Genomic DNA, 18,003 nt, shown 5'->3' with positions numbered 1-18,003 from the left:
TGTTGATATTCCATCAAATCTTGACTCAAGAAATAAACCTTGTGTGTTTACTATTAATTTTTTCTTTAATGATCTATGGCATAAGGGCTTAGTCCATGCTTCAATCAAGATTGTACAATTGGTTATGAATTCTTGTAATGTTCCTTCAAATAAACAATATGATATAAATATAGTGTGTGAACATTATACGCAGGCTAAACATCACAAATTACCATTTTTAATTCATCTACCATATATTCTACTCCTTTATATCTTGTTTATTTTGATGTTTGGAGACCTTCACCTTATATATCTCATCTTGGATACATATTTTATGTCACTTTTATAGATGCCTATTCTAAATATGCATGTCTTTATTTACTAAATTCCAAATCACAAGTGTTTTCTGCTTTCTTACAGTTTAAATCTCTAATAGAAAATCTCACTGAATATAAATTAAAGAGTTCCAAACAAATCATAGAAGTGAATTACCTCTTGCACTTTCAAGGATTACTTAGCAAAATAAGGTATCTTACATCGATACTCTTGTCCTTATACACATAAGCAAAATGGTAGAGTTGAGAAAAAAATATCGCTACACTGTTGAAACAAGTTTGGCAAGGCTTTCTCAAGCCTCTATGCCTCTCATATATTAGGATGAGGCTGTAGTAACTACCACTTATCTAATAAATAGGTTGCCAATGCCTACCCTTCAAAATAAATCTCTTTATAAGGTCTTGTTTGCTAAGGTTCTTGACTATACTATGTAAGGTTCCTGACTATACTATGTTAAAAACCTTTGATAGTGCTTGTTATCCTTTTATTAAAGTCCTATAATAAAAATAAATTTTCTTTCAAATCATACAAATGTATATTTTTAGGCTATGCTTTAGATCACAACGATTATAGGTGTTTATCACCATCAAGTAAAGTTCCTATTTCAAGAGATGTATTATTTGATGAATATAATTTCTCTTATAAAAAATTGTTGCATTCTTAATCTATACAAAAATAGCAAAAAACTACTATTATTCCTATAATTTTTGTATCTTCTATGACAAACTCTAGTAATTCTTATAATCATGCTATAAGGACTCATGATTCTATAACTGCTTTAAATGTTCATGATTCTTCAGCTCCACCTAAGACTCAGCAAAATAAAAATACTTAACAAATTGTTCTTAATCCAACATCATCAGAAATTCCTATGGAACACAGTGACAACATCAAACAATACATATTTCTAGTATTGATATACAATTTCCTTCTTCAGAATCACATAATATTCATCAAGATTTTGCACAAGTACATAATGCTACACCTCCTATCTAAACCAGGAAGGTTAAAACCAAAGTTGAATTCTGCTATTTTATCTACTGATACAAGTTTAAAAAATTCTCCTAAGAATGCTAGCATAACACGCGCTATCCAAACCCCACTGGGACAATGCTATGCAAGAAGAGTGCAAAGCTCTTATGAGGACAAATACATGGATTTTGGTTCATAATCCACCTAATACCAAGGTTATTGGCTCTAAGTGTAACACCCTACCACACAGAGCTTTACACCTAGGATATAAAACAGAGGTGGTGAGGCGCTACAACTTCTAAAATAAAATACATACATATAATAGCAGAAAGAATATAATAAACTAGGAGCCTTGAAAAATGAGTAAAACAAAATCGCGAAATAAAAAGCTCAATGCTCCAGAAACGGAATAACTTGCGTGTGAAGAAACCTAAAGATCATAGTTATGAATAAACGAAAGAGTGAGTAGAGAGCAAAAACTACAGCATAACTAGCTCCTAACTCAGCCTGCGAAGCCAAAGCTAGTCGGAGAATATTTACATACATATACAAGTATCCCAAAATACAGAAATAAGACACTAACTCTCCTTTGACCTCTATGAGGGATAAAATAATCAAATTTCTTGGAGAAGAAGCTAAATACATATATACATAAGCTACGTAACAAAAGAACCAAGAAACCACTATACTTTAGGAATCCAGACGCCTAGTGGGGTGCCCCTCGACCTGCATCTGAAAATAACAACACAGTATGGGGTGAGAACTGGAGGTTCTTAGCATGGTAAAGGTGCCACGCACATAATATATAAGGTCCTGGGAATGCCAGAGGCAATCCTAGAACACCGACACTTAAATTTTAAAGCTTAAATTATTAACCAGAAACAAAAAAGAAGTGGTCTTCTAAGAATATCTAAGCCTAGCTTAAACCTAACTGTTCCGAGGGTTACCTGAAACTGAAGGTCGATCTCGGATGAGATCTGCTGTAGTGGCCGGAGCTGTCGTGTCTGACTTGTTGGAACTGGTGGAGCTGGAGATGCTGCTGATCCTTCGTCACCGGAGGGTGGTGGTACCTGCAAGAGACTCCGACGCTTAAGTTAGCATGGGCTTTAAGCAGGTTTTTAGTAGAATCAGAGTATGAGTTATACCTGGGTACTCTAGTGTATTTATAGTAGTGTGGGCTGACCTTTCTAGATAAGATAAGTTAGTTGTCTTATCTTATCTTTAAGCGAGGTCATCTTATCTCTAAGGGGAACCGCCTCTATCTTTCTAGGCTTTAGTTGCCTTTAGATTGGGCTATGTCCCTTAGTTTGGGCCTACTTGGGCCCTTGTAGCGATTTGGCCGAACTCCTTTAAAGAAGAGGTCGGGGAAGCTGACCTGAAGAGGTCGGTTGCTTTCTCTTCAATCAACCCAGGTCAGATAGCTCGATCCAGGGTATGAACAGTACCCCTGCTTGAGCTCGAATTTTACTTTTTAGGGTCGTGTTTTCAGACTTCGACCCTTTTGGAGAAGTTGAGCTCGAGCATTTTGCTTTTTTGTCGATCTCCGGTTTAGGCTCCTTGGATGCGAAGCGTTTTCTCTCCTTTTTAATTATAGCACGCGTTGCGCTTTTCTTGGAAATGTGCGAGGGTTTTAGAAGCTCATAAATATCCCTTCGCCGTTTCCTTTTTCCCTCTTTGCCACTTCATTTTTAAATTTCAAAGACTTGTTTTCAGTTTCTTCTTCTCCTTTTGCTTCATTTTCCCCTAAAAATTGCTTCGTTTCGTCCGTTTCTTTCACGCTTTGGAGTTTCTCTGTTTTTCTTCGGCTCGAGAGTTTTTTATCGTTGCTTTTTCCTTCGCGTTTGCTTCTTCTTCCTCGACAGGTTGGTATTTTCTTTTCCTTTTATGTCGCCTTCTCGTATGTTTCCACCATACTATTGCATGTGATTTTTACCGATTTTATCTCCCAGAATCTTTCTTTGAAAAGGATTGTGTCTTTCCTTTCGTCATTCTGTTTTCATAATTTTCTGAAAAAGCTTGCATTTTTGTGGTGATTCCTACATTCTTTTGATGCGACACGTGTGTCTGGTAGTTGTTTGGTAGTAATCCCATTTTTCTTTTTCTTTCTGTAGGAATAGTTGACCCATGTATTCTCGCAAAAAACATTGTTAAAATTTCTACTAAGATCCCGGAAGGCATGTCTGACTGGCTGGACTCCATTGTGTTGATGTGTGTTACAGTTGCTGACTCCGAATATTGTGTGCGACTTAGGAGGCATCATAGGATTTGTAGTGATAGGGATCAAGAGAACAATTATGAGTTAGTGTCACCTGACCCTGAGGAGAGGGTTAGTTTTCCCTCTTTGACTCAAGGGGAACGTCCCTTTTTCTATACTTATGACTATTTCTTTAGTCAATTGAATATTACCATTCCCTTTACCCCTTTTGAGACCGAGTTGTTGTGGTCCTGCAATGTAGCTCCTTCTCAACTCCACCCGAACTCTTGGGGCTTCATAAAAATCTTTTAATTGTTGTGTCAGGAACTGGATATCCAACCTACTCAAACTCTCTTCCTTTATCTTTTCATGTTGACGAAGCCTGGGGTAGCGAAGAAGAAAGCCTCCTGGGTTTCTTTTCGAGCTACTCAAGGGAAGAAGGTTTTCTCCATGTATGACGAGTCTTTTAGGGACTTTAAAAACTATTATTTCAAGGTCCGGGCTGTTGAGGGAGCTCGACCCTTCTTTTTGGATGAAAATGATGAGCCTACCTTCCCTTTGTGCTGGCAGAAGAATGTAGTAGTAGCTAGGTACTCCTGGGAAAGTCTTGATGAGGTCGAGCAGGCCTTTGTGAATGTGTTAGAGGAAATTTGGGGAGAGCCTCCCAATCTTGATACGAAGAAGTTTTTAGGAGATCCTTCTTCGGGCTGAATTGGGTAGTCGCCGACTTCGTTTATAGCTTTTCTTTGTTTATTTGTTTATTTTCCAATCTATCTCCTTCTTAATTGCAACTTGATTTTGCCTGTTTTCCTATTTCAGAAATGGTGAAGTCTGCAGATTCCATGAAGGCCTATCATCGGGCTAAGAAGGCGACCGCTGCTCATAACATCTTAACTAAGGCTTCTGGAGAGGGATCTACTCAAATTCCTCCGAGGGGGCCGACCTTGGACACCTCTGGACCGAGGAAGATCATCCCGACTCCTCAGGTTCGTGTTGTTCCTTCTGATCCTCTCCATTCAGCCTCTGGTGTTGGCCCTTCCCCTTCAGCTGGTCCTCCTCCTAAAAAATAGAAAACTGTGGATCCTTATGACTTGGATGCCCCTGACTTTGATAATCAAATTGCTCCTTATGGTCGACTTCCCATGGATGATGTATCTATTCTCCATCACTTGAATTTTATCACCAGTAACAGTATTCGGATGGCCCATATGGGAGCGGCTTTGTTCCGTACTGTTCAGGGTTTCCCAGTTCATGCAACTAAGGCTTTCCTAGAGGATGCTATGCTAAGTCAGAATTTGATAGAGTCAAAGGATTGAAGGATAAGCTGGATGCCAGAGTGATTAAGCTGGAGTTGGACTTGGAGAAGGAGAAGTCGCGGGCTATCAGGGCTGAGGCAGCTGCAAGTTTGGTAGAGGAGATGGCGAAAAAGCACAAAGAGAGTTATACCCGCACTTATGCCGAGGTGTTGGAGTTGAGGGGGAGGCTTGAAACTGCCCATATGGATTATGCCTGTAACGACCTAATTTCTGGTACGTCATGATCATACTAGAAACTGAGCACTACCAGCTTGTCTACCTAATTATTATCTATTATTTATTATATGAGCCTGATTCGTTGTTAAAAGCGTAGTTATTTTATGAGGTACCTTTTTTTTTTAAAACGTTTGGATTAACAAACAGTATCATTCATAATCAATTCACAAATAATAATAGATACAACAGTTATAAATAACCACACATAAATATATCTCAAGCAATTGATAACATTCCGTGATCCAGCTTTATTAGAGTATAGCCTTTTAGTTAGAACACCCCTAGATATAGCTAAATAATATATACATACAACATCCCAGGTCCTGACCTGTTCAAGAAGTCCTTAAGTTGGCGCCCATGCTAGCCTAGACTCTATACTCACCTAGTCCCTCTAAACTACTAAAGCGAGGAAAAGTACGTTCTAGGTCTTCAAAACTCAAGTCAGGTGGATCGTCATCAAAAGGTGGAAGGTCATCTACTAATCCTCTGCACGATCATATGTCATCAAAGAGCGTCTCTCAAGTACTTCATCGAGTGGCCACATAACAGCAACATCGTATGGAGGACTTAGGTTAAAGTTTGTAGATAAGCAGGGTGCAGACGTTGGCTGGCCTCACAGTATATACATATAAACAGGTAACGAAGTTCACTCTAGACTCAGAAGACTACCTAGAGAGGAATCTTCTTTGCAGAACAGTCATCAGCAAACTACGGAAGGGAACTCATGCTTCCATCTGAAGGGGGAAGGGAGAAAGAAGGGGTAAGAACTTGGGAGTTCTTAGTAGGGTCGGGGTTATTAGTTAAGTTCATTAATTCCGTGTTGTTTAGCAGACAAATAGCAGAATACAAGAAGCAATAAATAGAAGATACATATAAATAGAGAAAATAGAAAACAGAACACAAACAGAAAAATACAAGAAAATACAACACAGACACAGAGAATAGAATACAAACAAGGAAAGCATACATTCATACAACAATCATAACAGAGAAAAATGCATAGCTAAGTATGATGCATGTCTAGCCCTAGTGTAGGTAATGAGCTCATTTGTCGGTTACATACCCGCTCCCAACGTTACCCAGCAACCTCTGTTTGGATAAGGCTTTCCTGTTGGCAATATCCACTGCAAGCAACCTTTGTCTTGTAGGGTATCCACTGCAAGCAACCTTTGTCTTGCAGGGCGGCACTTATTAGCCGATATACGCCCAACAGACTCACTATAAGCAACCTCTGTCTTACAGGAGCAACAACATACTCACTGTAAGCAACCTCTGTCTTATAGGAGCAACAACACACTCACTGTAAGCAACCTCTATCTTACAGGAGCACACTCATCTCGATACCTCTGTAAGCAACCTCTGCCTTACAGCAAAGCATTATAGCAAGGTATCCCAGGAAAGCGTTCTCAGTGGTCGTACCACCATCTATCTGACTGCCTCTCTGCAGCAGATTCTTATATAATCATTCTCATTATCATCATTCATTAACATTCTCATTATTCATCATCACTTTCACATTCTTATGCAGTACTTCTTTCTTTCTCTGTTCAATCATGCTATACAAACTCTACAGCTTTTACTTTTACAACATCTTAATTCAAACCATTTCTCTTTATCACATTACTCTTTTCTCTTTGTCTTTTTACTTTGCTCTGATTACTCTTTTCTCTGTATCCCTTAATTCTTCTCTGGTTACTCTGTTCTCTGTGTTCCTTTACTCTGCTCTAATTTCTCTGTTTAACGTATGTATTTAAAGCTTATGTAAATTTCGGTATGAATAGTTAGTCTGTCCCAAGTATAGGTTCATTAAGTCTATACTGAAACAGTTTAACTTTTCATATAATACCTAACCCTAGTCGCAACTCAAGGACTAACTATGTTGCCCTAGTTCATTCACTAATCTCTGTCTGTTTCTGTCATTAAAATTTTACAGACTTTTCTTTGGTTTTTTATCTTTTCTTTAGCTTTTATCTTTCTTTTATCTTTGCCTCACTAATATGTTCTTACCACTCCCTAAATGTTTTATAAAGGTAATTATGAGATTCTGCGCTTAAAGTTGTCTTTCTAAAGCCTTTACAGAAAACTGCCTTTTTCGTATTATTTTATTATTTTTATTAAAATATTATTTTTAATTAAATATTATTATTTAATATTTTATTATTTTTTTTATTATTTTATCATTAAATTTTTGAAAATTAACTTACTTTTACTTTTAACCTTTAAAATTTACTTTTTACCACCCGTAACTTTTAATATTTCTACTTTTACCACCCTAACTTTCAGAAATTACCAAATAACCCCCAAACACCAAATTAATTACTTCCTTGCCCTTTTATGAATCAAAAAGGTGTTCTTCATTGTTCTTCATCACACTCAAAGTGTTCTTCATGTTCTTCATAAATTCTTCAGATTCCTTCTCTGTTTTTACCTGTTTTTCAGTCTTTTCAGCAACCGATTTTTACTATAATTCATAATAAATTAGCAGCCACTAAAACCCCATCTTTTCTACATGATTTTAACACAAATTGAACCTCAATTTAAGCTTAGGGTTTTGTTTTTCCAGCTGCCCAAGAACATGAACTTTAAAGCTTGAATTTCATCAAATTTCATCAAAATTTCACCAAGAATCAATCATATATGCAACCAATTTTTAGCACAGCCAATTTATACAACATTCACACAACTCAAACAAAAATAATCAAGATTAATTTCGTGACACCCTACCTAATTTTGCTGCTCCTAATTCAATTAAACTTTCAGGTGGTCCTTAAGCACTTTTTCCTCCTAAATCACATCAAGAAAACACATATTTAACCATGTTTCCTTAAAACCGAATCAAAAGAGAGATGGTGCAGCTAACTCACCTTGATTCCAGCCTTGATAAGTCATATGATCATGTAGAGAAAGAAGAGAGGATCATTTTGGTCGGATTGGAATTTTGATTTGAGTTTTAGTTCAGCAGAAATCAAGCTTTGAAGATTTGGAACTAAGAACTTTTCTCTCTTTTCCTTTTTACCTATTTTCGGCCACAAAGTGAAAATGAGCCAGCCTTGAGGGTTTTGGGGGTGTAAGGTGAGTTGTGATTGGTTGGCTTGGAGGTGGATTAAAATAATATTAAAATATCTTAGGTGTATAACTACTAAAACTAGATGTATCGGAACACTTGCAAAAACATCTCTAAAAATTATTTTCTGAGCTACTAGCATAAATGACACTAGTAACATATTTATTATGAGAATAAAACATGAATAATGAGGCCTTAGCATTGCTAAAGTCATCAGAGAATGCTGGTGCTAAGCTGCACCAGTAAATTGTGAACCCGGTTAAACCGATTTTCTGTTTTTAACTAAAACTGACCAGATAACCTTATAATATCATTCAAAAAGCTTCTAATACTAATATAATGATAATATTATCCTATTATCTCTCTTCTCTCATGAATCAAGTCCAGTTCGTCAAACTGAGACTATTTACAAAAACTAAAATCAAAACCCTTAACCGATACGGTTCAAAAACTAGGTTCTTCGTGACTGCGTTATTGAGCTTGCCTCATAAAAGGTTCTATCTTAAAGATGACATAATGACAATGAGGATTGAGATACTTGTTGATATAGAAGAGGTGTTCCCTTTACTGATCTTCTGGCGAAATCCGTGCCTTCGAAAAAGATCTCGCATACTCGAAAATTAGGGTTGTTACATTCTACCCTCGTAAAAGAAAATTTTGCCCTCAAAATTTCAGCCGCATGAAAGAATCCATCTTCAAGCATTCTATTTCCTTCAAGCCATCCTGACGAAGATATCAGTTCGTTCCTTACATCATCTAAATATCACATAGGCATAGCCATGAAGATCATAACAGCTATGAAGATAGTTGTGGCTCACATCGATTCGTCGTTCGGAGCTCGATTAAATCATGCCTATTCACAGTCATTGAGGTCTTATCCGCACCAAACAAACAATATTAAGGTGATCAGTCTTAATATCTCAAGTTAAGCATGAACATTCCCAAAATGAGCACTTATAGACATTCATGCCTAATGTATCTTAAAGATACCCTAACGGCATGAGACACACAAGCAGAGTATGCAATGAAGCATAGTCAGTCCACTCCCCAGGCTCTACTGAGAACGAACTGCTCTGATACCAAATTGTAACGACCCAATTTCTGATACGTCATGATCATACTAGAAACTGAGCACTACCAACTTGTCTACCTAATTATTATCTATTATTTATTATATGAGCCTGATTCGTTGTTAAAAGCGTAGTTATTTTATGAGGTACTTTTTTTTAAAACGTTTGGATTAACAAACAGTATCATTCATAATCAATTCACAAATAATAATAGATACAACGGTTATAAACAACCACACATAAATACATCTCAAGCAATTGATAACATTCCGTGATCCAGCTTTATTATATATATATATATATATATATATATATATATATATATATATATATATATATATATATATATATATATATATATAACATCCCAGGTCCTTACCTGTTCAAGAAGTCCCTAAGCTGGCGCCCAGGCTAGCCTAGACTCTATACTCACCTAGTCCCTCTAAACTACTAAAGCGAGGGAAAGTACGTTCTAGGTCTTCAAAACTCAAGTCAGGTGGATCGTCATCAAAAGGTGGAAGGTCGTCTACTAATCCTCTGCACGATCATATGTCATCAAAGAGCGTCTCTTAAGTACTTCATCGAGTGGCCACATAACAGCAACATCGTACGGAGGACTTATGTTAAAGTTTGTAGATAAGCAGGGTGCAGACGTTGGCTGGCCTCACAGTATATACATATAAACAGGTAACGGAGTTCACTCTAGACTCAGAAGACTACCTAGAGCAGAATTTTCTTTGCAGAACAGTCATCAGCAAACTACGGAAGGGAACTCATGCTTCCATCTGAAGGGGGAAGGGAGAGAGAAGGGGTAAGAACTTGGGAGTTCTTAGTAGGGTCGGGGTTATTAGTTAAGTTCATTAATTCTATGTTGTTTAGCAGACAAATAGCATAATACAAGAAGCAGTAAATAGAAGATACATATAAATAGAAAAAATAGAAAATAGAACACAAACAGAAAAATACAAGAAAATACAACACAGACACAGAGAATAGAATACAAACAAGGAAAGCATACATTCATACAACAATCATAACAGAGGAAAATGCACAGCCATGTATGATGCATGTCTAGCCCTAGTGTAAGTAATGAGCTCATTTGTCAGTTACATACCCGCTCCCAACGTTACCCAGCAACCTCTGTCTGGATAAGGCTTTCCTGTTGGCAATATCCACTGCAAGCAACCTTTGTCTTGCAGGGCGGCACTTATTAGCCGATATACGCCCAACAGACTCACTATAAGCAACCTCTGTCTTACAGGAGCAACAACATACTCACTGTAAGCAACCTCTGTCTTACAGGAGCAATAACACACTCACTGTAAGCAACCTCTGTCTTACAGGAGCACACTCATCTCGATACCTCTGTAAGCAACCTCTGTCTTACAGCAAAGCATTATAGCAAGGTATCCCAGGAAAGCGTTCTCAGTGGTCGTACCACCATCTATCTGACTGCCTCTCTGCAGCAGATTCTTACATAATCATTCTCATTATCATCATTCATTAACATTCTCATTATTCATCATCACTTTCACATCTTATGCAGTACTTCTTTCTTTCTCTGTTCAATCATGCTATACAAACTCTACAGCTTTTACTTTTACAACATCTTAATTCAAACCATTTCTCTTTATCACATTAATCTTTTCTCTTTGTCTTTTTACTTTGCTCTGATTACTCTTTTCTTTGTATCCCTTTATTCTTCTCTGGTTACTCTGTTCTCTGTGTTCCTTTACTCTGCTCTGATTTCTCTGTTTAACGTATGTATTTAAAGCTTATGTAAATTTCGGTATGAATAGTTAGTCTGTCCCAAGTATAGGTTCATTAAGTCTATACTGAAACAGTTTTACTTTTCATATAATACCTAACCCTAGTCGCAATTCAAGGACTAACTATGTTGCCCTAATTCATTCACTAATCTCTGTCTCTTTCTGTCATTAAAATTTTACAGACTTTTCTTTGGTTTTTTATCTTTTCTTTAGCTTTTATCTTTCTTTTATCTTTGCCTCACTAATATGTTCTTACCACTCCCTAAATGTTTTATGAAGGTAATTATGAGATTCTACGCTTAAAGTTGTCTTTCTAAAGCTTTTACAGAAAACTGCCTTTTCCGCATTATTTTATTATTTTTATTAAAATATTATTTTTAATTAAATATTATTATTTAATGTTTTATTATTTTTTTATTATTTTATCATTAAATTTTCGAAAATTAACTTACTTTTACTTTTAACCTTTAAAATTCACTTTTTACCACCCGTAACTTTTAATATTTCTACTTTTACCACCCTTACTTTCAGAAATTACCAAATAACCCCCCAAACACCAAATTAATTACTTCCTTGCCCTTTTATGAATCAAAAAGGTTTTCTTCATTGTTCTTCATCACACTCAAAGTGTTCTTCATGTTCTTCATAAATTCTTCAGATTCCTTCTCTGTTTTTACCCGTTTTTCAGTCTTTTCAGCAACCGATTTTTACTATAATTCATAATAAATTAGCAGCCACTAAAACCCCATCTTTTCTACATGATTTCAACACAAATTGAACCTCAATTTAAGCTTAGGGTTTCATTTTTCCAGCTGCCCAAGAACATGAACTTTAAAGCTTGAATTTCATCAAATTTCATCAAAATTTCAACAAATTTTCACCAAGAATCAATCATATACGCAACCAATTTTTAGCACAGCCAGTTTATACAACATTCACACAACTCAAACACAAATAATCAAGATTAATTTCGTGACATCCTACCTGATTTTTCTGCTCCTAATTCAATTAAACTTTCAGGTGGTCCTTAAGCACTTTTTCCTCCTAAATCACATCAAGAAAACACATATTTAACCATGTTTCCTTGAAACCGAATCAAAAGAGAGATGGTGCAGCCAACTCAACTTGATTCCAGCCTTGATAAGTCATATGATCATGTAGAGAAAGAAGAGAGGATCATTTTGGTCGGATTGGAGTTTTGATTTGAGTTTTAGTTCAGCAGAAATCAAGCTTTGAAGATTTGGAACTAAGAACTTTTCTCTCTTTTCCTCTCTACCTATTTTCGGCCACAAAGTGAAAATGAGCCAGCCTTGAGAGTTTTGGGGGTGTAGGGTGAGTTGTGATTGGTTGGCTTGGAGGTGGATTAAAATAATATTAAAATATCTCAGGTGTATAACTACTAAAACTAGATGTATCGGAACACTTACAAAAACATCTCTAAAAATTATTTTCTGAGCTACTAGCATAAATGACACTAGTAAAATATTTATTATGAGAATAAAACATGAATAATGAGGCCTTAGCATTGCTAAAGTTATGAGAGAGTGCTGGTGCTAAGTTGCACCAGTAAATTGTGAACCCGGTTAAACCGATTTTCTGTTTTTAACTAAAACTGACCAGATAACCTTATAATATCATTCAAAAAGCTTCTAATACTAATATAATGATAATATTATCCTATTTTTTCTCTTATCTCATGAATCAAGTCCGGTTCATCAAACTGAGACTATTTACGAAAACTAGAATCAAAACCCCTAACCGATACGGTTCAAAACTAGGTTCTTCGTGACTGCGTTATTGAGCTTGCCTCATAAAAGGTTCTATCTTAAAGATGACATAATGACAATGAGGATTGAGATACTTGTTGATATAGAAGAGGTGTTTCCTTTACTGATCTTCTGGCGAAATCCGTGCCTTCGGAAAAGATCTCACATACTCGAAAATCAGGGTTGTTACAATGCCGACCTCTAGAGTCATCTGGTAGAAAATGTGACGGGTGCTTATGACAACCTGAGGGCCCAGGTCTGAGTTTTTGCTCCTGAACTCGACCTGACTCTCTTTAGCTTAGATAATGTAGTGGAGGATGGCAGAATTGTGCCTGCTTTGGACGATGAAGATGATGGGCCTCTTCCTGCACCGCCAGCCAAAGCTTCTGCTGCCACGACATCTTCAAATCCTTCTACTGAGGTCGACCATTCCCAACCTGATCCTGACTGTCAAATTCTCAATCGTGAAGATGGGACTGTGGACGCCACTCCTATGAATATCGTTCCTTCTTCTTCAACCACTGATGCTACCACTAGGGAAACTTTGAACCCCTTATGATTTCTCTATTTTATCTGTACAGCCCGATTTGTGGGATTTTGAACTCTGTTTTTTGTATCTTTGTTTATGGTTAGGTTCCTGATGAGCGGATAATTTATACGCTTTTTGGCATTATTTTTACATAGTTTTTAGTATGATTTAGTTAGTTTTTAGTATATTTTTATTAGTTTTTAAATAAAAATCACATTTCTGGACTTTACTATGAGTTTGTGTATTTTTCTGTGATTTCAGGTAATTTCTGGCTGAAATTGAGGGACTTGAGCAAAAATCAGATTCAGAGGCTGAAGAAGGACTGCAGATGCTGTTAGATTCTGACCTCCCTGCACTCAAAGTGGATTTTCTAGAGCTACAAGAGTCTAAATGGCGCGCTCTCAATTGCGTTGGAAAGTAGACATCCAGGGCTTTCCAGAAATATATAATAGTTCATACTTTTCCCGAGTTTAGATGACACAAACTGGTGTTCAACACCAGCCTTCTGCCCTATTATGGAGTTAAATGCCAGAAACAGGTTACAAACTGGCGTTTAACTCCAAGAAAGACCTCTGCACATGAAAGCTTCAATGCTCAGCCCAAGCACACACCAAGTGGGTCCGGAAGTGGATTTCTGCATCATTTACTCATTTCTGTAAACCCTAGTAACTAGTTTAGTATAAATAGGACTTTTTACTATTGTATTTACATCGGGGGGAATATCTTTGGACGTTTAGTCCTTAGACCTTTGGAGCTGGCCATTTGGCCATGTCTGGACCTTATTCTTATGTATTTTCAACGGTAGAGTTTCTACACACCATAGATTAAGGTGTGGAGCTCTGTTGTTCCTCATGAATTAATGCAAAGTACTACTGTTTTTCTATTCAATTCAAGCCTATTTCTTCTCTAAGATATTCATTCGCACACAAGAACATGATGAATGTGATGATTATGTGACGCTCATCATCATTCTCACTTATGAACGCTTGCCTGACAAACACTTCCGTTCTACATGCAAACAAGCTTGAATGTGTATCTCTTAGCCTTCTGATCGTGAGATCAGAGTCTTCGTGGTATAGGCTAGAACTATTGGCGGCCATTCTTGAGATCCAGAAAGTCTAAACCTTGTCTGTGGTATTCTGAGTAGGATCCGGGAAGGGATGGCTGTGACGAGCTTCAAACTCGCGAGTGCTGGGCGTAGTGACAGACGCAAAAGGATTACTGAATCCTATTCCAGTATGATCGAGAACCAACAGATGATTAGCCGTGTGGTGACAGCGCATCTTGGACCATTTTACTGAGAGGACGGGAAGTAGCCATTGACAACGGTGATGCCTACATAAAGCTTGCCATGGAAAGGAGTAGGAATGATTGGATGAAGACAGCAGGAAGCAGAGGTTCAGGAGGAACAAAAGCATCTCTATACGCTTATCTAAAATTCTCACCAATGAATTACATAAGTATCTCTATCTTTATTTTATATTTTAATTATATTTTAATTATCAATTCACCATAACCATTTGAATCCGCCTGACTGAGATTTACAAAGTGACCATAGCTTGCTTCAAACCGACAATCTCCGTGGGATCGACCCTTACTCACGTAAGGTTTATTACTTGGACGACCCAGTGCACTTGCTGGTTAGTTGTGCGAAGTTGTGACAAAGAACTAAGATTATGAACGTGCCTATTAAGTTTTTGACGCCGTTACCAAGGAATGAACGATCACGATTTCTGTGCACCAAGTTTTTGGCGCCGTTGCCGGGGATTGTTCGAGTTTGGACAACTGACGGTTCATCTTGTTGCTCAAATTAGGTAATTTTATTTTAATTTTAAGCTTTTTATTCTTATTATTTTTAATTTTTGAAAAATTTTCAAAAAAAAATTAAAAATAAATTATTCTATGGCTTCAGAATTTTTAAGAATGAATTCTAGAGTTTCATGATGATTTGTTGAAGTCTGGCTGGCTGTGAAGCCATGTCTAATTCTTTTGGACCGAGGTTTCAACTTATCATCACAAAGAGTCCTTGGACTCCCATTGTATCAGCTGTTATATGCCTGATTTGTATCTACTAAAGCTTGGCTGGCCATTGGCCATGTCTAGTATTTTGGACCGGAGCTTTCACTGAAAGCTTGGCTGGCTAGTAAGCCATGTCTAATTCCTGGACCGGAGTTTTAGACTAACATTGCAAGATTCCTGGAATTCCTATTAAAAATTCTGAAATCCTTATTTTTCTTTTCAAAAGAATTTTCGAAAAATCCAATAAAATTTATAAATTCATAAAATCAAAAAAATAATTTGATTTCTTGTTTGAGTCTTGTGTCAATTTTTAAGTTTGGTGTCAATTGTATCTTTTTAATTTCCTAAAAATTTTCGAAAATTCATGCATGTGTCCTTCATGATCTTCAAGTTGTTCTTGATGATCTTCTTTGTTTGATCTTTGCATTTTCTCTTGTTGTGCATCTTTTCTTGTTTCTCATATGCATTTTCAATTTGTTAGTGTCTCAACATTAAAAATTTTTGAGTTTGGTGTCTTGCATGCTTTTCTTTTCTTAAAAATTTTCAAAAACATGTTCCTGATGTTCATCATGACATTCAAAGTGTTCTTGGTGTTCATCTTGACATTCAAAGTGTTCTTGGTATTCATCTTGACATTCAAAGTATTCTTGCATATTTTTCTTGTTTTGATTCATAATTTTTATGTCTTGTGTCATTTTTGTGTTTTTCTCTTTCCTCATTAAAATTCAAAAATAAAAAAAAAACATATCTTTCCCTTTTTATCTCATAAATTTTCGAAAATTTGAGTTGACTTTTTCAAAACTTTTTAAAATTTAGTTGTTTCTTATGAGTCAAGTCAAATTTTCAATTTGAAGATCTTATCTTTTTCAAAATCTTTTTCAAAAATCAAATCTTTTTCATTTTTCTTAGTAATTTCGAAATTTTCAAAATTCATTTTCAAAATTTTTTTCTTATTTCTATTTCATATTTTCGAAATTAATGTTCACAATTAATGTGATTGATTCAAAAATATTAAGTTTGTTACTTGCCTAGTAAGAAAGGTTCAATCTTTAAATTTTAAAATCATATCTTTTTGTTTCTTGTTAGTCAAGTAATAAACTTTAATTTTCAAAATCAAATCTTTTTGAGTTTCTTTTTCAAATCTTTTTCAAAATAAATTTCAATCACATCTTTTTCAAAATCAATTTCAAAATCTTTTCTAACTTCTTATCTTTTCAAAATTGATTTTCAAATCTTTTTCAATTAATCTTATCTTTTTGTTTGATTCTTATCTTTTTCAAAACTACCTAACTAATTCTCTCTCTCTCTAATTTTTGAAAATCACCTTCCTCTTTTTCAAAATTCCTTTTCAATTAACTAATTGATTTAAATTTTAATTTAATTTAATTTAATTTAATTTTTCTTTTTAATTTTCGAATTCTAACTTTGATTTTAAATTAAAAACAAAAATATTTTTATTTTATTTTATTTAATTTTCGAATTCTCTCATCTCTCATCCCCTTCTATTTATTTATTTATCTACTAACACCTCTCCTTCACTCAAGAATTCGAACCCACTCTTCCCCCCTGTGTTTGGATTCTTATCTTTTCCTTCTTCTATTCTTCTCTTCTTATACTTACATAAGGAATCTCTATACTGTGACATAGAGGATTCCATATTTTCTTTTGTGTTCTCTTCTTTTTCATATGAGCAGGAACAAGGATAAGAACACTCTTGTTGAAGCTGATCCTGAACCTGAAAGGACTCTGAAGAGGAAGCTAAAACACAATTCTCTGGAGAAAATCTGACAGAAATTTTCGAAAAAGAAGGAGACATGGCCGAAAATAATAACAATGCAAGGAAGATTCTTGGTGACTTTACTGCACCAAATTCCAATTTACATGGAAGAAGCATCTCAATCCCTGCCATCGGAGCAAACAATTTTGAGCTAAAGCCTCAATTAGTTTCTCTGATGCAACAGAACTGCAAGTTTCATGGACTTCCATCAGAAGATCCTTTTCAGTTCTTAACTGAATTCTTGCAGATCTGTGATACTGTTAAGACCAATGGGGTTGATCCCGAGGTCTACAGGCTTATGCTTTTCCTGTTTGCTGTAAGAGACAGAGCTAGAATATGGTTGGACTCCCAACCTAAAGACAGCATGAACTCTTGGGATAAGCTGGTCACGGCATTCTTAGCCAAGTTATTTCCTCCTCAAAAGCTTAGTAAGCTTAGAGTGGATGTTCAAACCTTCAGACAAAAAGAAGGTGAATCCCTCTATGAAGCTTGGGAGAGATATAAGCAACTGACCAAAAAGTGTCCTTCTGACATGCTTTCAGAATGGACCATCCTGGATATATTCTATGATGGTCTGTCTGAATTATCAAAGATGTCATTGGACCATTCTGTAGGTGGATCCATTCACCTAAAGAGAATGCCTACAGAAGCTCAGGAACTCATTGACATGGTTGCAAATAACCAGTTCATGTACACTTCTGAAAGGAATCCTGTGAGTAATGGGATGCCTCAGAGGAAGGGAGTTCTTGAAATTGATACTCTGAATGCCATATTGGATCAGAATAAAATATTGACTCAGCAAGTCAATATGATTTCTCAGAGTCTGAATGGATTGCAAGCTGCATCCAACAGTACTCAAGAGGCATCTTCTGAAGAAGAAGCTTATGATCCTGAGAATCCTGCAATAGCAGAGGTGAATTACATGGGGGAACCCTATGGGAATACCTATAATCCCTCATGGATAAATCATCTAAATTTCTCATGGAAGGATCAACA

The 18,003-nt window shown here is 36.1% G+C and overlaps 1 non-coding gene across 1 annotated transcript; it reads right to left on the bottom strand.

Moving 5' to 3' along the window:
- Positions 1-17,437: 17,437 nt before the first annotated feature.
- LOC112781350 (small nucleolar RNA R71) lies at positions 17,438-17,545 on the bottom strand. The gene has a single exon (XR_003192132.1). It is a non-coding gene; the product is annotated as a small nucleolar RNA R71 (small nucleolar RNA).
- Positions 17,546-18,003: the final 458 nt, after the last annotated feature.

The sequence above is a fragment of the Arachis hypogaea genome, chromosome 19 (assembly GCF_003086295.3).
Source record: "Arachis hypogaea cultivar Tifrunner chromosome 19, arahy.Tifrunner.gnm2.J5K5, whole genome shotgun sequence".
In the NCBI taxonomy this organism is placed as follows: domain Eukaryota; kingdom Viridiplantae; phylum Streptophyta; class Magnoliopsida; order Fabales; family Fabaceae; genus Arachis; species Arachis hypogaea.
The sequence above is the reverse complement of the archived record's forward strand: the minus strand, read 5'-3'. Positions and strand labels throughout refer to the sequence as shown.